The sequence below is a fragment of the Triturus cristatus genome, chromosome 3_2 (assembly GCF_964204655.1).
Source record: "Triturus cristatus chromosome 3_2, aTriCri1.1, whole genome shotgun sequence".
NCBI lineage: Eukaryota > Metazoa > Chordata > Amphibia > Caudata > Salamandridae > Triturus > Triturus cristatus.
Genome location: NC_140584.1, coordinates 810,321,080 through 810,344,033, shown reverse-complemented (window position 1 = coordinate 810,344,033; position 22,954 = coordinate 810,321,080). Strand labels below are relative to the sequence as shown.

At 46.7% G+C, this 22,954-nt stretch overlaps 1 protein-coding gene across 2 annotated transcripts in view; it reads left to right on the top strand.

Moving 5' to 3' along the window:
- Nucleotides 1-22,954, top strand: part of NBEAL1 (neurobeachin like 1) — a 978,461-nt gene that overhangs the window by 137,896 nt on the left and 817,611 nt on the right. The gene's annotated exons all lie outside the window — the stretch shown is intronic.

Sequence of the window (22,954 nt, the reverse complement as noted above, 5' to 3'; positions counted from 1 at the left end):
GGGACAACACAGCTACATAACCGAGATCTTCCCCACTGCCTGAGGTAACATGGTTGCGTCCACTGTGCACTACAAGTATCAACAGTATATCTCCACATGGAGAGTTTTGTGCTTTGCATAGTGAGGTCTGTGCAGCACATCAGCGTTACACTTGGCATTGCGTGCTTTATTGTTGAAGGGTGACTTGCCTCCTTCATATATAGTTGGTTGCCACATCTCCCAACATTCAGCTATTGTGTGGGTGAGGAGCATGGTGTTTTGGGAAGGTCCGTTGTCCTGTTTTGCGCTGCCTTGGAGGTAGTAGGGGGGGGGGGTGCAGGGGGTAGGTTCTGGTGGTGGTGGCGCTGGGTGTTGGGGCCTTGTTGGGTGTCGGACCTGCATGATCAGTAGCTCTATCACGTGTTGGTCTTTAGATGTGGCTGTGAGTTGGGTCCAATTCACAGAGTAGATAGTCGACCTCCTTACACCAGTTAAAGGTTGATGTTAATTTGTTACTGCTAACTCTGCTTATTGCCTGCTTTTTGGATTGCATTGCAGATTTGGCTGGTCGTTAAAAATATGGGGTTTTAGGCACGTTATAGTTAGAAATTAGCATTTAAAAAACCTTAGAAATTCACAGAAAAAAACATAGGTTTCAGGGATGTTCTAGTTAGTTGGACATTTCACTCATAGAAAACTATAGAAATTCCCCTGTTCTAGTTAGTTGAGCTAAGTATAACTCGCGCCCCCGCAATGCACTGCTGATGACGTCACATATTACATCATTCATGACATGGTCAGTGACATCACTGATGACACCACTGATGACATCACTGATGATATTATCCAAGTCAAAATCTGATGCACCTTATCAGACCGTAATATAACACTTGATACACCCACTCTAAAATACAGACTATAATTTCTGAAACCATGAATAGTTAGTGCATATCCACTCTCTAATTTGTAGGTCTACACACATCCATTCATTGACCCATACAGTCACTCATACATACAGTCAGGCATCAATACAGCATTATCTTATCCAGTCACATATCTATACACTCACACACCGCCTCTCATTCATAGTTATTCACACACCTAGTCAGTAATGGAAATAATCAATCACACTTTCATTTACTCACCTGTACAGTTATACACATACCACGTCACTTATTTAAACATATACTAACACATACTTACACTCTAATACAAAAACTAATACAAGCACACACTCATCCATACAGGCACTCTCACAATTAATCACTCTCACATAGTCATTTATACAGTCCAACGCTCATATATACTGCCTTTCACATATGGAGTTACTCACATGTACCACTGAGGCATCATTTACTCACCAAGACACTCATACATACACTCCCCAAGCCATACAGCCCTTCACAGATACAGACTTGAACACATATACCCAGTGAATTATCCACTCACACATCTATGCACAGTCACACCCACCACCCACCTACACAGAAACTCAGGCACCCATACAGGTACTCAGACAAGCAATCAATAGCTCCTATAGATCCTCATTTAGTTGCTAACCAAACCATGGAACTGCTTACACACCAACTGACAACCTGAACTGTGTGAATGTCTGTATCAGTCGCTAACACATTAATTAAGCAAGACACAATTAATCACTCACTTATACAGTCGGTCACACACCTACTTAATCATCCATCCTGACTCTTATACACCCATTCATTCTTCAATACACCTTGGCATATATCTATGAAACATAATTACATTTTATAGAAACACACATTCAGTGGATGATGTCATCAGGGATGTCATCAGTGATGTCATTTGAGATGTCATCAGTGATGTCACTGACCATGTCATGAAATATGTAATATGTGACGTCATCAGCAGTGCATTGCAGGGGCGCGAGTTATAGTTAGCTCAACTAACTATAACAGGGGCATTTCTATGGTTTTCTATGAGTGAAATGTCCAACTAACTATAACATCCCTGAAACCTATGGTTTTTTCAGTGAATTTCAAAGGTTTTTTAAATGCTAATTCCTAACCAAAATGTCCCTGAAACCTATGTTTTTTCTATGAACATATATATATATATATATGTATACATGTATGTGTGTATACATGTATCTGTGTATATATATATATATATATCTGTTTTACCTGGGGTGAATAAATTAGATTTTATGCACCATAGTTGCGGTCCGTGCTCCATTTCTTCCAGCGGCAGTGGAGTGCTTGAGATGTGTGTGTATATATATATATATATATATATATATATTACCTACTGGCGGTCGCCAGTAGGTAGTTATAGTTAGGACCACGTTTCCATAGGAAATCCGCAACATTCTATTTTGAATAACTTTGGCGCCGGTCGACGAATCCTCGCGAATTTTTCAAAATAGGTGGGGCGCTACGCTCCGCTCCTACCCTGAAAGTCTCGGGGGGATTCGTCAAGCGGGGTCTGAGATAAAAGGGGGGTCCCAAAACGCGTTTTTCCCATGCATTTTTCCATAGGACCTTTAGACAGGGCTACAGCCCGAACGGCTGAACAGAATTACTAGAAATTTGGCAGAGGTAGTCCTCAGGTCAAGGAAGTGCCTTTTGTAGGTTTGGTGTAAATCTGTTCAGTAGATTCTGAGAAAATAGCCTTTAAATCAATATATATATCTGAGCCAGCTTACGGTGCGCTTACGGTACGCTTAACGTACGCGTACGGTGGCGTGCGCGAGCGCGATTCTGATTGGCTCTTAGATCTTAGTAAACATTCGAATCGGCCGAAACCAGGAAGCGGCGGCCGCCATTTTCTCTCTCGCACTGAGAGTGATGTTTAAAATATAAAGCGCAAAAACATGTAAAGGGGCTGTTTAGACAGCTCCCACACACATAGCAATGTTGAGGGAGTCCCCAAAGATCCCCCAAGGCCAAAAACGGAATTTTTATTTTTTCGCTAATTTCGCCGATTACGCTTACCGTACGCGTACGGTAAAAAATTATATAAAAAAAAAAAAAATTATCCACACTCTCCCCACCCCGTGTGCAATTGGTGCCCGGAGGGCACCAATTGAGCATGGCTTATTAAAGATGAGTTAAACTAAAATATTTAAAAAAAAAATAATTAAAAAAAAAATTATCCACACTCTCTCCACCCCGTGTGCAAATGGTGCCCGAAGGGCACCATTTGTGCATGGCTTATAACATATACGAAAAATTAAAATATTACCTTTCAAAACGAAGTGCATCATATGTCCTCCATGTGCGCACGGTGCGTGAAGCGCATCGTGCGTACATGGCCCATCTAGCGTAAAGTGGGCGCGCGGTGCGCGAAGCGCACCGCGTGCTCACTGTGCGCGCACGGTGCGCGAAGCGCACCGTGCGCGCACGGAACGAACTGCGTTAAGTGGGCGCGCACGCCACGAATGGCGTAAAGTAACTTAGCATTTAAAAAACCGTACAAATTCACTGAAAAAACCATAGGTTTCACACACGTTATAGTTAGGAATTAGCATTTAAAAAACCTTGCAAATTCACTGAAAAAACCATAGGTTTCACACATGTTATAGTTAGCGGAAATTTTACTGATAAAAAACCAATGAAATTCCCCCGTTATAGTTAGTGCAGGCAACTATAACTCACGCGACCGCAATCTTCTGCTGATGACATATGTGTCTTTATGAAAAAAAAATATTTGTAATATATGTATAGCTAAAAATGTATGGAAGAAGACATGGGCAAATAAGTGTCTAAATACAGTATTAGCATCAGCAGAGGATTGCGGTCGCGTGAGTTATAGTTGCCTGCACTAACTATAACGGTGGAATTTCATTGGTTTTTTATCAGTAAAATTTCCGCTAACTATAACATGTGTGAAACCTATGGTTTTTTCAATGAATTTGCAAGGTTTTTTAAATGCTAATTCCTAACTATAACGTGTGTGAAACCTATGTTTTTTTCAGTGAATATATATATATATATATATATATATATGTATGTATATACATGTGTATGTATATACATGTGTATGTATATGTGTGTATTACCTACTGGCAGTCGCCAGTAGGTAGTTATAGTTAGGACCTATTATCCATAGGAAATCCGAAACATTCTATTTGGAATAACTTTGGCACCGGTTGACGAATCTTCGCAAAATCTTCAAAACTGGTGGGGTGCTCCGGTCTGCTTCTATCCTGAAAGTCTCGGGGTGATTCGTCAAGCGGGGGCCGAGAAAAAAGGGGGGTCCCAAAACGTTTTTTCCCCATGCAATTTTCCATAGGAACATTTAATCGCAGCTGCAGCCCAAACTGCTGAACGGAATTACACCAAATTTGACAAAGAGGTAGCCCTTGTTTCACACTCGTGCCTTTTGGTTAAATGGTTTAAATCCATTTAGTAGTTCCTGAGAAAATGAAAAGTAAATTCATAGATTTATCTATGGCCTCGGCGGGTCCGCGTACCCTCCCGATCACGAGCTGTATGCTAATTTTACATCAAGGCCCGGAGGCCATTATTATGCACATCCCTTTTATTGGTCCTCAGACAGCAGCAACAAATAAACACTAGAATTAGAACACTAAAGACTTCTTAGAACACTGAACATGCATAAATACATAGAACTGGCAGCCATCTTCCTCTTTTGTTGCTGCTCAGTGAAGAGATAAGTCGATCTTATTACCAATGAATTTGATTTAATTTGAATATGTTTGGGTGATTATTTGTATGATTTTTTTAAAAGAATATATTACAATTAGCTATTGTTTAAAGATTTAAACTTAAAAATGATGTTTATATAATTAAAATGTTAATTGTTAGAGGATTTGACGAGGGTGACTTCGTGGCTTTTGCGGGAGGATTAGATATGGGTTAATGAGGAGAATAACATTTGATTAATAAGAAGGCTAGCGTAAAAAAAAAAAACTCCATTAAGATAGTCTTGAGTTACCTTTTTGAAAGTGGGTTGGGAGTTGAGGCAGGTGCGCGTGTGAGCGCGAGGCATTGCGTATGGATTCAGCGAGCGAGGGAGATTGGATTGTGTGTCTCAGGAATCCCTAGCGCGAGGGAGGCGTGCGCTGATTGAAGCATCGGAATTTTGATCTGGTGGGGCCCCGTACACACGCAACGTGCGGTGGCCATTTTAGACGATTGGGATTCAAGTGATTGAGAGCAATGGATATTGTGGGAGGACATGCTTTGGGCTTAAAAAAACAAAGTCTGTCAGAACGATAGGCAGTAGAACCGAGGCACAAGAAACCTAAGAAAAAAACACGCAAAACGCAAAAAGGGGGCAGGGTAGAAACACCCTGACCCCCTAGGCCTGCTCAGGGGGTCCCACAAGGACCCCCAGGGCCAAAAAAATAATTTAAAAAAAAACAAATCGGCGAGATTCGCACACCCAGTGCGAATTTCGGCCAACATTTTCTAAAAAACAAAGCGCGGTCTCCCGCACTTCGTTGTTAATTAGCCCCCGGGGGGGCCAAGCCCCGGGGGCATGGTAAAAAAAAAGTGGGGGGGGCCCAATCCCCCCCCACACTGCCCCGGGACCGCCACCCCTCGGGGCAAAGTATTTAAAGTTGCGTGGGGGGCCCCCGGGGCAGGTTATTGAAATGTTGGGGAGGGCTCTAACGCCCTCTCACACGCCCCGGGGACCGCCACCCCCGGGGATTGATTGAATTTTGATTGCGGGGGGGAGCGCCACCCCCAGGGCTTTAATAAAAAAAAACTGGGGGGGGGGGGGCTTAAGCCCCCCCATACGCCCTGGGGACCACTACCTCCCCCGGGGCTTTGAAAATATGAGGAGAGGGGCTGCGCAGCCCCCCTCCTGGAGCCATTGTTGGCCCTGGGGACCACCACCCTCCTGCAGTGTCCCGGGGTGCCTACCCCCGGGACACTGTAATTTGCTATGGCAGGGCGGGAGCCTCATGGCTCCCGCCCTGCCATAGCAAACTTGGTTTGAATTTTGAAAGAGAGAGCAGGGAAACCTGCTCTCTTTCAAAATTCAAACCAAATTGCTTTTGCACACGGGGAGCTGCATCTTAGCAGCTCCCCATGTGGAAAAGCAATGCCGGCTCCCTTAGGAAGCGGGAAGCCGGCTGGGACAGTGGGGGGATTAGGGACCCATCCACGGTCCCCAACAGAGAGGACCAGCCCCGGGGATGGGGTCCCCAGTGCTACAAGTGGGCCTGGATGGGTGCCACACGGCCCCCCCTCCCTAAAAGTAAAAAAAAAAGAAAAAGATAAAAAAAGAAAAAGGCCATGCCCCGGGGGATGGGGTCCCCGGGGCCGATTTAAGGCCTCGGGAGGGGCGCCACGCGGCCCCATTCCACATTTTTTGAATTTTTTAAAAAAAAAATTAGGGGCAGGCCCTGGGGGATGGGGTCCCCAGGGCCAAAAAAATGGCCCGCCTTCTTAACAAAAACGAACAAAAATAAGACCGGCATCGCGCCGGAGGCCACGCCCCCTCCTTTTAGCAGTCTGCATACGCACCCCCTGGCGCGTTTACAGATGGGGAACGAATTGCCCTTGAATACTGGGGGTCCCTGGGGGCCAACTAGCCCACCAGGAACCTCCAGTATGCGCCAGGGGGCTGCGTTGCAGAGAGGTGTTCTGAGGCTACGCCCCTTTTTACACCTCTCTGCAACGCAGCTCTGTGGCGCTTAGTGGAGGTAGCTGGTGGGCTAGTTGCACCCCAGGGACCCTCAAGATTCGAGGGGGGGTAATCCCCCAACTAAGAACGCGCCACGGGGCATGTTTGCACAGTGGTGAAGGGAGGGGGTGGGGCCTGAGTTCACATGTGTGCAAACACGCCCTGTGGCGCGTTTTAAGTTGGGGAAATAATTCCCCTTCAATCCTGAGAGCACTTGGGGGCCAACTAGCCCACCAGGTGCTTCCAATAAGCGCCATTGTGCTGCATTGCAGAGAGATGGTCCAGGCCGTACCCCTTATTACATCTCTCTGCAACGGTGCTTACTGGCGGTACCGAGTGGGCTACTTTGACCCTAGGGACCTTCAGGATTCAAGGGGACTTAATTTCCCAACTTAAAACAGACACAGGGCGCGTTTACACAGTGGTGAAGGGAGGGGATGGGGCCCGAGGTGACGTGTGAAAACACGCCTTGTGGCGCATTTTAAGTTGGGGAAATAATTCCCCTTCAATCCTGAGAGCCCCTGGGGGGCTAACTAGCCCACCAGGTACTTCCAGTAAGCGCCACTGTGCTGTGTTTCAGAGAGGTGGCCCAGGCCATGCCCCTTTTTACACCTCTCTGCAACGAAGCTCTGTGGTGCTTACTGGAGGTACCTAGTGGGCTACTTGGACCCTAGGGACACTCCGGATTCAAGGGGACTTAATCTCCCAAATTAAAACGCACACAGGGCGCGTTTACACAGTGATGAAGGGAGGGGATGGTGTAGAAAAGTTGCTCTATATATACTGGACCAAAGTAAAATCAGCCGATCTACGAATTCCGATTTACTCACCTGTTATCAGGAGAGACCTCAGTGCTGCATCTTTGAGCCCAGTACTGATCCTGAAAAGGAATTCTAACCGTACTTACCAGTAACTTGAATTTCCTTCCATAGGCTAACATTGACTGGTTTCACTTGGAAATTCTTCTAAGTGTGGAGTTTTGGAACTTTAAAATATTCCTCCAAAATCAGCCGAACTACGAATTCTGATTTACTCACCAGTTATCAGGAGAGACCTCAGTGCTGCATCTTTGAGCCCAGTACTGATCCTGAAAAATAATTCTAACCGTACTAACCAGTTACTTGAATTCCCTTCCATAGTATATCATTGCCTGCTTTTTGCTGATAAAGTTTCTAAGTGTCGATTTTTGAAACTTACAAATATTCCTCTAAAATCAGCCGAACTACGAATTCCGATTTACTCGCCTGTTATCAGGAGAGACCTCAGTGCTGCATCTTTGAGCCCAGTACTGATCCTGAAAAGGAATTCTAACCGTACTTACCAGTAACTTGAATTTCCTTCCATAGGCTAACATTGACTGGTTTCACTTGGAAATTCTTCTAAGTGTGGAGTTTTGGAACTTTAAAATATTCCTCCAAAATCAGCCGAACTACGAATTCTGATTTACTCACCAGTTATCAGGAGAGACCTCAGTGCTGCATCTTTGAGCCCAGTACTGATCCTGAAAAATAATTCTAACCGTACTAACCAGTTACTTGAATTCCCTTCCATAGTATATCATTGCCTGCTTTTTGCTGAAAAAGTTTCTAAGTGTCGATTTTTGAAACTTACAAATATTCCTCTAAAATCAGCCGAACTACGAATTCCGATTTACTCGCCTGTTATCAGCAGAGACCTCAGTGCTGCATCTTTAAGCCCAGTACTGATCCTGAAAAGTAATTATAACCGTACTTACCAGTAACTTGAATTTCCTTCCATAGGCTAACATTGACTGGTTTCACTTGGGAATTCTTCTAAGTGTGGAGTTTTGGAACTTTAAAATATTCATCTAAAATCAGCCGAACTACGAATTCCGATTTACTAACCTGTTATCAGAAGAGACCTCAGTGCTGCATCTTTGAGCCCAGTACTGATCCTGAAAAGTAATTCTAACCATACTTAGCAGTATCTTGAATGTCCTTCAATAGGCTGACATTGACTGCTTTCACTTGGAGATTCTTCTAAGTGTGGAGTTTTGGAACTTTAAAATATTCATCTAAAATCAGCCGAATTGAGGGCGTGGCCGGGAGCGTCAAGATGGCGGTCGCACTTTAGAAGTGCTCTGGACCCCTCCGTCATCCGCTCCGTATCCGGCCATCAGGAGGAGACCACCTTACCTTTGGACCCGCTTTTCTGTCTGCCTGGGGACCCTGAGCTCCGTTCAAGTGTGGCAGCGGGACCCTCTGAGCGCCGGAATCCGTGGCTGTGCCCTGAGCCCGTTCCGCCGCACACATAAGTTGGCGGTCGCATGGCCGTGAGCCTTCCGTCGGCCCCAGACCTTGAACTGCATTAGCGCCCTGGAGCTACTGAGTGTACCGGGGGCGGACTTGCGCGGCCGTGGGCGCCGCGGGGACATCGGAGCTTCCTGCGGCTGGCTCAGAGTGGTGCGGGTGCTGCGACTCGCTATTACGGAGGGCCGGCCTGGGTGCGGCTCGGAGGGGACGGCCTGCGGCGGCGAGAGACGCCGAGACTTCACTTCTGACATCTCGGTGCTGCTCTGAAGCCGGGATTGCCCGCACCACCTTGCTGCCGCCGGATCTTTGAGAGCTGCCTGTGACACCTCATCCTGCTCTGTGGTCCCGGGCGCCCTGCGCTCTTCTGGTGCTAGTGAGTGGCCGCCGTGAGGGGGGCCGGGGGCGGCCTGGCGGCACCTGGGCATCTCCATCTTCTATTACCTGTGGGCCCACCCGGCTGCATATCCACGCTCGGCAGCTTTGCCCCGTGCCAGTGCCTGCCCCTGGTGTTGTGTTGTGGGGGCTCTGTGGTCCTTGAGTGCTGCGGGAGCTGCACTGGGGGCTGCATCAGCTGTCTCGTGTGGCGCTCTTGGACGCCAACCTGTCTCCGTGCTGTCCTTTGCCTCGGACCCCAGGGCGGGTGTTGGCAGCGCGGGGAGGACCTTGGAGCGGCGGCCACCAGGTCGGTTGGCGGTGTCTTGGTTCCCTGGGCCCATCGCCTTCATCCTTCAGACCCTGCTGGGGGTTGGCCACTTCCTGCGCACCCTGGTGGGGGGGCCCTTCGGCTGCACGTGTCAGGCAGTGGGTGCCTCTTCCCTCGCCTTTCTTCTTCTGGAGTTGCCAGCCACCATCCGCCCTAGTCGGGGCTCCCGCTGACTCCCTGGAAGGGCGGACCTCCTGCGGCCTGGCGACTTGTGGCGTCCTTCAAGGCCGACCATCCATCTGGCTGGTCAGTGGGGCGTGGGCCTGGGGGTTCGGCTGCACCATCGAGCAGCGGGCTTGGGGGTTGGTACTGGAACCTCCTCCTCTCGCCCCCCCCCAGGTGCCCCAGGTTCTGCGCGGCTCCTCCTGGCGGGCTCAGGGTGTTTTGCGGGTGCTGTCCCACAGACACGAGAGCCCCTTCCTCCTCAGGGATCTGCTGTCCCCGCAGCTCCGTCACCGACAGCTGGGCACAGCTTATGGGAAGCGCCGGACCTGGAGTTCATACCCTGACTGCCGGCGGTGCCTCCCGCCTGCTATAATCTTCTCCACTGCCTTGGCGACACCCGGGGGTGCCGGGCGCCACACCTCACGCTTCACTGCCTTGCGTTCCTTGGAGACGGGGTTGGGCTAGCCCACGCACGGACCCCCCCATGGGTTGTTGACCAGCTGGACACTTCCCCCTCCATCGGGGGGTTTCGTGCCGCATCCCCCAGGCGCCTTCCTGGAGAGCACGTCACCCTCTTTGGTCCTGCGGACTAGGCTACAGGGTGCTTGGCTCGGCGGCGGGTCCTGGTCCCCTCGTGCTGCGCGCCCTCTCGGGTTGCCCTCTGGCTCCACTTGCTGGCCCTTCGTACCTCTCCCACACTCCCACGCTATGAGGTTATACCGTGCTAGGCCTGCTGCTTCTTGGTCCTTGGGTGGGATTCTCTCCTGACGAAGATCTTGAACATTGAACATCCTCCTCCCCATCATGATAACTTTAAATTCCTAAATATCAAAAAGATCTGGGTAGTGTTCCATTTCAGAGTTGCTTTGGGAGGACCTGGTACCCAGGGATTCTAGGGTGAGGATGCATTAGTTTTAAACTAGAGTCTATTTCAAAATGTTCTAGTTGATTGAGATATGCTGTTAAATCCATACTTGCATTTCTAACATATAGGAGGACATTGTCAATATATATTGAAATAATATGCATGTGACTATAGATCAACACTTCTCCGGTTAATTATTCCATTGCTGCAGCAGCGTTTGTGTACTGTAATTTTATCCACAGCGTATTCATCCTCCAACGCTTGAGGATATATTTTGACCTTTGTTTTCTCTGGCATCCGTACAATCCTAAAATAGTTGCAACCGGGGCCTCCTTTCTGCATCTTCAGCTCTGTTCCCGATGGTGCGTGGTTTCTTTTGCATTTCCACCATTTGCTTTTGAATCTGTTTTATTGTGGGTTTAAGTTCCCTGAGGGTTTTCTCAGTATTTGAGACCTTCTCAACCATTTTCTGCTGATCCACTCGCAGCAGATTAAAGTTAATCAATCCTCTGTTCAAGAACTTCTGTGCATTCTTTAAGTTCAAAATACTGTTTGATTAAGCTTCCTGTCTTCATTTTATTTTGTTGTGGGTTACTGAGTGTCTTACCCCTGTTGTGGAGCTGCTCAATTTTGCCACTTTGTGCCCACCCATTCTTGTGTGTCTGATGTTTTCCATCATGCAGTGTTTCAGGGGCGGCTCTAGGCTCATGGTGGCCCTGTGCAAGTAGCGCAGGTAGGGGGCCCCGGAAGAGGGGGTCCGGGCAGGGCGGAGCTCAGGAAGGTGTTTTAATAAAACGTCCAGAAAAGGCGTTAGATGACCAGTAACATGGTAACAGAAAAACGACGTTTACTTTTTGAGTGCTCATCACTTGGATACTTTATTTTAGAATCTGGGTCTCTGGAGGGACCCCTTTCAACAAGAAAAACACGTTGCGCGTCCGTAAGAGAGTTCGGCCACAAAGTAGGATCCCTCCAATCACATAAATCATATTCAGAACACGGGTCTGTAACATGGTCTTGCTCTTTGGCTTCCTTTTCAATACCAGCATCATCCGTCTGTAAACTCTGAACCTCCTTCAGAATGCCAGATGTTGATGGACTGATGTATGATGTTTCAGTTTCTCTGTCTGAGGGTCTTTTGTAATAATCCTCACCCTGAGTTGGTAATTGCTGCATGTTTGTATCAATTTCAGAGTCACCTTGTTCATTTTCATTGGTCTGCTCATGAGTATCATTCTGCTCATGGATATCATAATTGTTTTGTTCTTCTTTATGGTCGTCAGCGCCTGTTTTACCGAGTGCATCAGCAGTACTCTGGCCAGAGGATTCTCCATCTTTAGGTTTCCCTTGGGTGATAAAGTTCAGGATTGCTCCTTCCTGTGACACTACGAAAGCCTGCTGAGCTACCTTTCTCTTTCGTTTCGAATAACCAGATTTGTGTACTCGAATTCTCTTCATTTTGCTTGCAATGCAGCTGGCGAGGCTAGCAGTGGGTAGGGAAAAAAAGAAGACAATCAGCAGTGGCGGCTGCTGAAAGATTTTGATGTGTCATTTTTAATTTCTTGCAGAAACAACAGTTGATGGACAGAATGCAGAACAATGTCATACATTCACCCCAGTACAGAGATCTGGGCCTAAATCCATCGTTTTTTTGCTCACCACACCACCCCAGTTCAGACATGGCCATATGCAAATCAGCCTTGACCCTGTGCCTCATGGGAACAGTCCAGCCCGAACTGCCAAGCCATGTCTTCCCTGGACTACACAGTGAAGGACCAGCATACCTTAATGAACGAGTGAATTTCCACCAACCTACTGGGAAAATATGTTCCAGAACCATCTCCCTAGCAGCCACCCAATGCAGCCGCTGATAAAACAGTGGAGGCCGCTACTTCTCCCACCTGGCAGTGAAGACCTGAAAACCCTCCCCCTGCACCTCAGAGCCTCACCATCGCTCCAGCAGTTCAGGAAGGACCACAAGACCTCGCTGTTCAACCAACAAGCAGCATGATCCAGCAGCATGAATCCCACGCCGCCTCGAGACCCTTATGTGTGAAGCAGCTGAGCTTTACAAACCCTGACTGATTGATAGTAATTACCCTTCCCATTACATGTATGACACATTGTGAGGACTAGCCACATATGGAAGGTTTATTTGAAGAGTGTTATAAAACTATAGGGTAGATCATGTGACTTGGCATACAAGGTCTGTTTTCTCAGTCCACTGAGAACAGTAGAGCCTGGAGAATAGTTCATGATCTATTTGGGAAGTGACCTTAGCAGGAAGAGAGTAAGCTACCTTGAAATCATGGCACTCAGAGACCTGTCTCAGTACGTCACTAACTGATCCTGAAGACAGCCTACAGGTAACCAAAGACTCGTCCACTTTACCACATTGTCAAAAGGCAAAATACAATATATTTAATTAAGGTTTCTTGTATAGTGCCATATTCCAGCAACCAGCTCTGCTCGCTTTCAGAGCACCTATTAAACAAGGATTAATTACAGTGAGTCCTAAGGCTATGAAAAGGCACTAGAGGTTCACTGAAGCAAAATGAATGTGCAAGGAACATCCAATCAGGAGACAACTTTCAAGCAGACATACGAATCACTAGCACAGCGTACCAACGACCCCATGGGCCGTGGCATAAGCAAGGAAAATGGCCCCTTTGGCTGCAGCTCAGGAAGTAAAATATAGCAATTATCAGGGTTCAATGGGCCCCTGAGGGTTTTGGGTCTCAGTACCCCACTGTACTTGCTGAACCAATGGTAACTATGCCCCTAGTATGGACAGAGAAGGCTGCTTCACCAATTGCAAACTGAGGACTAGTTAAACTAGTTTTCTCTGCTAGTCACATGACAAGCACTGGAATGTAATTAAAGAAATGATCAAGAAGCCAGTCTCCTACCAAGGTCTCTGCAAAAGGGCATTAGATTGAGTTAACATGGGTAGGCACTGCCATCCTATTCCAGGCGTCCATCCATAGGTGCTTGCATTTCATGTCTGCCTCAACACCATATAAACAGACATAACCAAATGCCAAGTACATTCGAACACTCGATGTTTTAAAAGATTTGTGCAGGCAGATCCACTCATTAGATCACAAGTATCAGCTTCATACTCTGTTTTCATGATTGTTGATAAGTAATTGTAATCATTTTAATGAATCCTTAACATTACGTCTAACACCTCGTACCCTGCTCTCCTCTTCCCCCCAATACGACCGTGCCTCCCAAGTTACACCTCCAAAAGTCACCATGCCTCCCCTCAGCCACAAGTAAACACCGCCACTGCACTCCTGACTCACTCTTCCCTCAACATACAGTGCCGATCTGTACCACTCCCTACCCCTGGTGCACGGTGACCACCTCTCCGACCCGCGCCCTCTCAGAGATGAATCGTGAGAGAGAGGCTCTCTCTCACGATTCATCATGCCCTCCCTTCCCATGACCACCAGAATACCTCCAGCTCGCCACCTCACATGGCTTACCTCCACCCAGACCCAATGCACACACCATCTACAATAACATCCTCACCCAACCTTCCCCACGCCCCCGGCTCCTCACCCCCACGGGCTGAGATACATTCCTACGCCTGATCTACCCTCCTCCCCAGGGCTCCCCACACCCTCGTCCAATGGCTCACCTTCCCTCGGGTTCACTCTGCAGTGGCACACGCTGACCTCCTCACTCCCCCCTCCCCATGCCCTGACCCTCGGGCTGCTCACCTCGCAGCTGGCACCAAAGGTTGCACACTGGCATGCTATCCTCTGCAAGGCGGCCTTTCTTGCCTAGGGTCTCTAGGCGCGCCGGTGCATGGCCTCGGCCGGTCTCTGTGCTGCTCGCTGCACGCCGGGCACGGGTGCTGCCACCCCTCCTGCCGCCAGTGATGCGTGGTGCTTCTGTAACCCCTTTGCTGCAGGACTCGCGGGCACTGCACATGCGCGCGCATGCGAGCCTCCGGAGGTGCCAGATCTGGACTATTAAAACAAGCTCGATTCTCCTGGAAAAAAAGTTCTAAACAAGCACAAGACCTACCAGAAGAGCCCGAAACAAGGCCGACCCCACACAAAGACGAGACTGGGTTAGAAAGGAAAAGAGTATAAGAACAACCATTCAGCGTGCATCACATTGGATTTAGCACGCCTCAGTCGTTCATGCGCCAAATCCCTGCCAGGGGCCGCCACGAATATGTATTGTAGCAGATTCCTCGTGGTGGCCCCTGGGGTTTGGTGGCCCTGTGCAGGTGCACAGCTTGCACATGCCTTAGGCCGCCCCTGAGTGTTTAGTTTAGTCCTTATGATTGACGACCCCTTCCTTTGGGAGAGAGCCCACAGACCTACGCAAAATTATCTCCAATCTTTTTTTAGTTCTTTGATTCTTTAGCTCATTTTTGGAACAAGGACTACAGCACAGTCCCCAGTTGTCTCCTTAGGCTAGGGGGTCCTCTTTTGTTCCATTCACATCCACTGTATACGTCCCAAAGTTACACTTAACTTGTCCAGTATTAAATCTAGAGCCTAGACTCGCTCTGTACTACTGCTTCTGTTAGTATCGCAAACAGCGCACCCAATATCAGAATGACTCTTCCTGTCCCCCTGCACCCCACATGCCGGCCTCTCAGTTTCAGTCCCGATGCCGGGCATCAGTATCTCGACTGCAAGCTTCCCTGCATGCAATTTTTGATATACAGAGATGGGGTTATCCTTCATTAGTGCTAGTATAGTGGACCCGTGATTCGTGCCCTCTGCCCACTGCCCCCTTCAATTACTGTCTAATCGGCTCTTGGTCAGCCTCCTCCTCGCAGTCTGCAGAAGCTGCTTTAACCTGTGCCTGAAACGCCCACCTACTGCTATTCCGCTTTGACGAGCTTACTCCACTTAGTTAGCATTTTCCTTCGTTCCTTTTGTCCGGGTTGCAGGTGCCCCTCTTCAATCCTGGGCCAGACTCACTGTTTTGCATCTTTGGCATCTTCGTCCATGTGTCTTTCTTTCTTCAGTTCTGTTTTTATTTGCACAGCATCTGCCAACAGTTGCGCTCTCTTTTTCAGTATCCCATGTAGCACAGTAGTGCAGCCGTTAGGGCAATTGGGACAGGATTCTGCACAGAATAGATAGAAAGGAAAATAGAGAGGGATAGGTAGTTTACGCATGAAGTGGTGAATGAACTCTAATAGAGGAGCAGAAAGAGTGTGTGAAAGAGCGAAAGAAGGGGAAAGCAGTCTACAGATGCATAAAGAGAGAGTGAAAGTGTACTCAGAAGAGACCCTAAGAAATGCAGGAGAGCGTGGATGGATTTGAGGGATGGAAATGTTGAAGAGACACGGGAAAGAAATTGTGCTTGAAGGGTGGGTGGGGTGTGTGTGTGTGTGTGAGTGAGTGAGTGATAAGTGAGAGGGCACTCAGGGGGAGGGGAGAGGTGTACTTTTAAACAGCGCAAGGTGGTAGTGGAATTGCGAGATGAGGGGGTAGTGGCAGTGTGTGAGAGATGAGTGGGGCAGTGGGCGTGTGGGAGCGTTTTTACTACGTTCTACCAATAGAGCTGCAGACTGGGAATAGGTTACAGGACCAGGGAGAGCACTGTAAGAGTGGAGGGGGGAGTCCAAAGTTCAGTAGCAGCAACCAGTAGAAAGTTTAAAGAGGTCAAGGGTCAGGCTGATAGCAAGGCCACCTTTCAAGAAGTCAATCTAAAAATTAAGTTGAGTAATAGCAACACTAATTATTCATAGCAATTGAAAAAGCGAAAAAAGTGGCAAGAAGTGTGATAAACAAGTTACCTATATTCCGCTTAAACCACACCAGTTATACAAACAAAACTCCATCCTACTTTTACAAATCACGCCCTCTTCTTTCACAAGCCCCAGATGCTCACTTGTCAGGTTGTAGAATTTCTCTGTTTTGAGCAGCGATAAAAGGCCCCAAATACCCCATTGCACTGCTAGATCAATTGCTGCTCCTAGGGAAAGCTCCTGCAGCATAGCAGTGCCAAGAAAACGTAAGGAAACCGCCGAATGGACCTCACTCCCAGCCCGCCTCCTAAGTGTACTCCCACCAATGTAATTCTGACGTTTGACGTTGTGAGGGATTGTAAGGATTGAGACAGGCAACTCAGGGAATTTTGTAATTTCCTTTTGTTTTATTCGTTACATTCAATATACGGTATACACTTTGTGCCAGGACTTCTGTGGGGATAATCGCTCTTCGTGTCCCGTCCTCTTCTGGCTATAGGGAGGATGGTCCTCAAAATAGAGAGCATGATGGGAGATAACGCCCCAAGGGAAAAGGAGTGAGGGATCACCATGTGCTATCGGAGTGCGAACCAGGGACGTGCTTTGGTGAAGGGAGGGTGGTCGGGTAGATACTGGCTTTGTCTCTAGGCCCATTAGCGCCGACTTTCTCCCTCCTCCTGGCTCACCTTGAGAGCCGTGCATGTACCTGTGTAAGCCACGGTTCTCCAGGAGCGTGGCGAGGTGAAGCACAGGATCGTTGGCCTCCAGGCACTCCCGGGTTCTCTGGAGCCTTGATTCTCGTCGCGGGAACTAATAGCAGACTCCTCTCGACTGGTGCCTCTGCTTCCTCTCCGCTGGTTGCTGGCTCCGCGTTCCTCGGCAAATGGCATCTTCCGGGGTCTCGCTTTTCCAGTCCTGACACGGCGTTGTCTCCCTCCCTCATTGGTTCCTCATCCATGATGGATGCAGGGGCGGAGACATCCGGAGAGCATTCCCAATTAAAGGGGCCATACGGCGAAGAATAGAAATGCCTCTCTGGTACTGGGGTGTGAGCAATCGTCCAGTCAGGGGTATCCGAAGGCTCAAATGAAAGAAAAGAACCCTGTCCATGAGGGGCACACCACTAGTCACCATTACTGTCTAGATCCGCCCCGAGGGCTACTCAGTCTGTGACAGACGTCTAGCCAATACGATGCGTAACTTGTTCCTACACTATATTACTGTTTTTGATGCTTGCTGCCAAGACGTAATCTGAAAATTTGCGTTTACATTTTTTATAACCATTTATTTGAATCCTGTTTTTCTGGTATAGTGACGGGCACGTTGCATGCAAAAAAATGTGATCTAAATCACAAAACGAGATTAATGCATAAAAGACATTTTTAATATGTTTGTCTAAATCCTCTTTGAAATTATTTAAATGTATGCACTTTTCCTGCTTTAGTGTTTTTCGAAAGTGAGAATATTGGCGGTTTCAAGACGGTGATTTTATTAACTGACCACACAGTGAAGTGTGTTCTCTAAATAAGTGACACACATTGTGCAGCCGGGACACATTTATTCTGACCTAGTATGACCTTGCGTAATAGGTTTGGCTAAGCCAGAGTTCTATTGTAAACACTAAAATCAGCGCATGCCAACTCAGTGAGTGCTATGATCGCAAAATAACTGAGGACGCCGACGTTCCTAAAGATCAAGGAAGCTGTAAAAAGGTACAGCCAGCCCTTATTTTAAATTGGATCCAATCATTGTGGGAAGGAGGTGTTGGGGGGCGGGGATGGCACTTGCATATTAATTGAGCTGCAACGGGCGTAAAAGCCTAACACGCACCCACAGTGTAACACGAGCATGTAAAGGATAAGGAGCACAAAAAAAAAGTGCGGCGGACATGATGCATGCACTGCACTGAGCATGAGGAACACACACAAAAAAATGAAAGCAAGGTGGACGTGAAGTGAGCACTTTGCTGAGCCAGGGAAACAAAACAGAACAATTATAAGAAGTGCTGCTGGCAGTCAGAGGAAGGAACACACAGCCACAGTGAAACACAAGCAGGCAAGAAAATGCTCCCCAAAGGAACACATAAACACCTAAAGCGTAAGGATACAGTTCTTGCCCGGTGCTCCGTGGGAGGAAAAAAAACAGAGGGACAAAGAGAAATGATTGTCCATTAGCAAGCAAGGATTTTTAAAGGACACTGACTTAGACAAATGAAAAGCAATAGCAAGCAATGGGTGGAGTTGAATCCCACAAAGCATATACAACAGGTGGCTCAGTGACAGCACAAGTTCTGTCTAGGCTTGACCTAAAAATTGCTTGCGACGAAAAAAAAAAAATGTAGTCTCTGCGGCAACATTTTGGAAAACCGGGACTGCCCATAAAGTTCTGATTAAGTCTGCTCCTGACACTTTGAGGGTTTTGGTGCGATATGTAATGTGAGTCCAACCCACAGATTTATGTGGTGGATGCGCATTATGGTGGTTCTGTCTGCTGGCATTACGATGGATGTTTCTTACAGGATGGAGCTCCCTGGCTGGGCATGACCTTCGTTCAGGCCCTCCTCCCCGTTCGTATAGAAATGACAGCATTTGGATGTTCTTAAATTGATTTGTCACCCTCATGATATATTATTATTTTTAATTGTTGGCTATATCGTTCACATTCTGTTTATAATCCAAATATGTGAGGTCGGTAGCTACAGAGATGCTTACGGCTCTCGCTGAAATGGAGTAAGGGTAAACCTCCACTATATTTGTCGAATATCAACATAGTTGCAAGCAAGGTAAAACTAGCATTTGAAGTCAATTCTACCAATTGAAGAGTCTACAATATAAGTATTTATTTGAACAGTCTGCAGCAAAGAGACTAAACCAAGGCAGTTTACTTTTCTTATTGGGCCGTACATATTCCTAAACTTGGAATTAATTCCCAGCAAGTAGGCTGAATCGCCTGTCATGTACCCTCTCATGATATCCTTTATTTTGTACATTTACAAAGCGTGGAAAATGAATAACGGATGAAAACGGGACCGTGTAATTATCTGTTTCAGATGGGTATTCCAGGTGTTTTCTCTCTGCCTTGTGAATATATACAGACTGCTAAAGGCTGTAGACCCAACCCGCTGGAGGATCTTTGCTAAATAAACTTAATGACAAGACACTTAACCCAATAAGGTTAAGATCTAAGCGCTTCATTGCAAATTATGTTTTTCTCACCCATATTCTCCACTCTCCCCCCACTCTACACTTTCCCTTTGAAAAAGAGAATAAAAGGAAGACTGCCCTTGCTCGTTTCCACCTTCCAAAGTCATACTTTCAAATACTTCTACTTTGGACAGGTGGAATTGACTAGATAGGCATGTTGGTATTAATTACAAAACCCAGGATTACGTTTTCTGTGGCTAACGTCTCCAGATGTCGACAGGTCAGTTTCTGCCTTTCCTCATTCCAAAGCTAATTAAGTGATTAATACGGATTTGTATAATAGCATTAATTATTGAAGCCTCATAGGACTATTGTGCTTGTACTTTGTACTAGATGAGTGATCATTCGCTGGTGACATAAGGTGTCGCAAAGGTCATTGGTACGAACCACTGCAGTGTACACTCACCGTTCATTCTTCTGAAGATAATACATTGTGTGCATACAATGTTTACAAACAGCAACACTAGTATTGTCCACTGTTTTTATTTAAAGAGGATCCCACTGGTCTGTGTCTCTACTGGCATCACTGTCAACATTGAGAGTTCTGGCCAAAATTTAAGAGTTGGTTTATGGTGCCAGTGGTAAAGGAAAAGAAACTGAACTCATCATAAATGTCCAGTGGAACAGGGTAAAATGCCAGCTTCTCGATTTAGAATTTTGCATTTCATGTGTTTACGGTCTTGACAATGAAGTAAGTACATGGCCTGGGTAATAAAACATTGATTCAGTTACCTGAAAACCTCAGTGGTCATTTAGCAAAGTTTCGCTAGCATTAGTTTGGAACATGGAATGGCTCCTTCTGAGGGGATTTAAAATTAATTTTGAAGGATTTGTGGTTATTTACTGCACAGTTGGAAATGTTTTTTCTGATATTTGTAGTCGTTTTAAATGGGGCATATCCATTCTACTCCTGCATCTGGAGTCTTTCCTTTTCTCTTTGTGTGACCCTGCTACATACTCAAAGGACCGGAAACTGCTTCTGTAGCTGTTCGTTGCTTTTGCACGATGGTACTGACATGCATGCTTACATTATAAGCAGCACACACCCATTTGTTGTCTGTGTTGTAATAGCCAGATTTCTTCTTTACCCAATAAAATGTTTATCACAGCCTGGTGATCTCTCCCTCCACAAATTTCCAGTGTTGGACCTTGGCTATTTTGTGTTTTTCTCTCCAATACCCTCTCTGGCAGTTTTGATCTGGGAGGATCTAAAGTTAACATCAGTCCGTCTGGTGCAGCTGTAGAACATTCTAGACTCTTCTGGTTCTGGTGTTGCATCTCCTCAACATTATATTTCCTTTGGATTCTCTCCAAGTCTGTCACTGCATCCTCAGTAGAGGACTATATGTGGACTGGCCTCCATGGTGACCAGGCCCAACTCACCTTCTTCACCAGACCAGGAGTTGCGAAACTCTTTCCAGTTACCTTTGGACCAGAGCCTAAGTTTTTGTCTCATCGCGGTAGTCAGTCTACTATACAGCTTTCATTCCTTCTTGGGTATGCTGGTAGTGCAAAGCTGAAAGCTAGACTCGAGAGTCTTCCCCAATCTTTCAGCCTCCAAAGCTGGTACAGCTTTTTCCTTGTCCGCAGAAGGTCCTGCCATCCCTGGTACAACTCCTTCCATCGCTGACACCGTTTTTGCTGACCTTAGTACACCTCCCGAGCACTCGTTTGGTGTATCTGTGTTTTCCATACTTAATAAAAACCATTGCAAATTTCCTCAGCAATTAAATATAAAAACACTAAAACAAAATTAAAATTAATGTCAAATGCGTAAGAAGACTGCCTATTCTGGATATTCCTTCAGTGCTGTTTCATACAGGACGAAACATAATCTATATATTTGAGAAAAAAACAAGTCAGTTGAGGATGCTGGCCATTTAAGTACTGAATCAAGACCAGCATGCAAGTTCTGATTTGCAAGGTATTCAAATGTTTTTGCAAAAAAGTGTCTTCGTGCGTTAATCAACATGGGGCAGATACAAAGTATGTGTAATATTGTAATATAGTCCTCCAGAGGACCAGCCCCATGCACCAGCACTCTTGACTGAACTTGCCCTGCTAGCCAGGAGATCTGAAGAAGACCTGTTCTGGGGCTTGCATTCTGAGAGTCAGTTGACAAACCAGTATCGCGCTCATAAAGACAGAGCAGTCTTTGAGAATATTCGAAGTCTTTTATGGTGATTTCCTTAAGGATAACATATTTTTGTTCCACCTGGAAAAAAATGCTCAGTGTCTTCAGATACACTATGAAAATATCTACCTGTCCGTTACTCTCTCCCTGAGATTGGGCTGCACCTTCATGCTGTTCATCCAGGAGACACAGAACACGGAAGAAATGATGAGAAGCTGTCAGTCGGGAATGGGGAGCTGATCGACTGGATCCGGGGATCCGAGTGATCAGAAGTGATTGCCCTCACATACCAAGATGGGTGTCATGCTTCCTTATTGGGCTGCTCCTCGTTGGGCCAATGCTGCAATGCCCATCGGGCCTCCTGGGGGGCGGGAGGGGGCTGTTTTTTGGCGTTCTTCTGATTTTAAGCTGTAATGATGAGTCCAAGTGAAGATGTGAGTGTAGGGTGGTATGTTAAGTGATTTAAAATAGTCTTAGGTTCGGAGAGAACTGCTTTACTAAGATGGTTCCCTTGACAGGAGTATAAACACAGTAGGTGTCACAGGAGCCAAGATGAGTGCTAAAGGACGTTTAGTATGCTACTGAGCTAGTCGTTTTGTGTGGTGAACTCCAAGGGTACCAAATCCTGTTACAGGCAGGGGAAAGGTACTACACAAGGGGCGTGCATTTCTCTGTTTCCGAGACGTAAGCCAGAGCACAATTTCTAAGTGGAAGAAACTATGTGACATGCAGAAAGACCTTATAGCATTGCTGGCTCAAGTTTCTCTGCTTGATCCAGCTCTTTTAAGGGTGGTTCTTGGGGAGAAGACCTCCATGTTAGAGCAGGCAGAACTGACGATGATTATTTTGGAGTCTTGCAGTGAAAAGAAACTAAAATCTACTTATGATGTTTTCCCAGTGTTGCCTGTTTACAATGTTTTTTTACGTTTTGCAGTGCTCTGGGTACAGAGACGTTTTAAGGCATAGGCAAAGGTGGCTCTGGAACAGGGCCCCAACCTTTCAGTGCTAGTGCCAGGTCTGTTCTGCAGAGAATCTTTCCCTGATGACCTTGAATAATTCTTAAACAGTTTTAAATACTGCTTTCCTTTAACTTATTTTTAATGTGGGTGATGTGCGAGTCTATTACAGACATTTTTGCAGCGAAATGTTGTGCTTGTGTTTCACGCAACATCCATTAAAAAAAGTTTATTTTATATCAAAACGGGACTTCACATATGAGAAATGGGAGGGGGGTAGGGTCACAGAGATTTGTAGTAATATTAGTG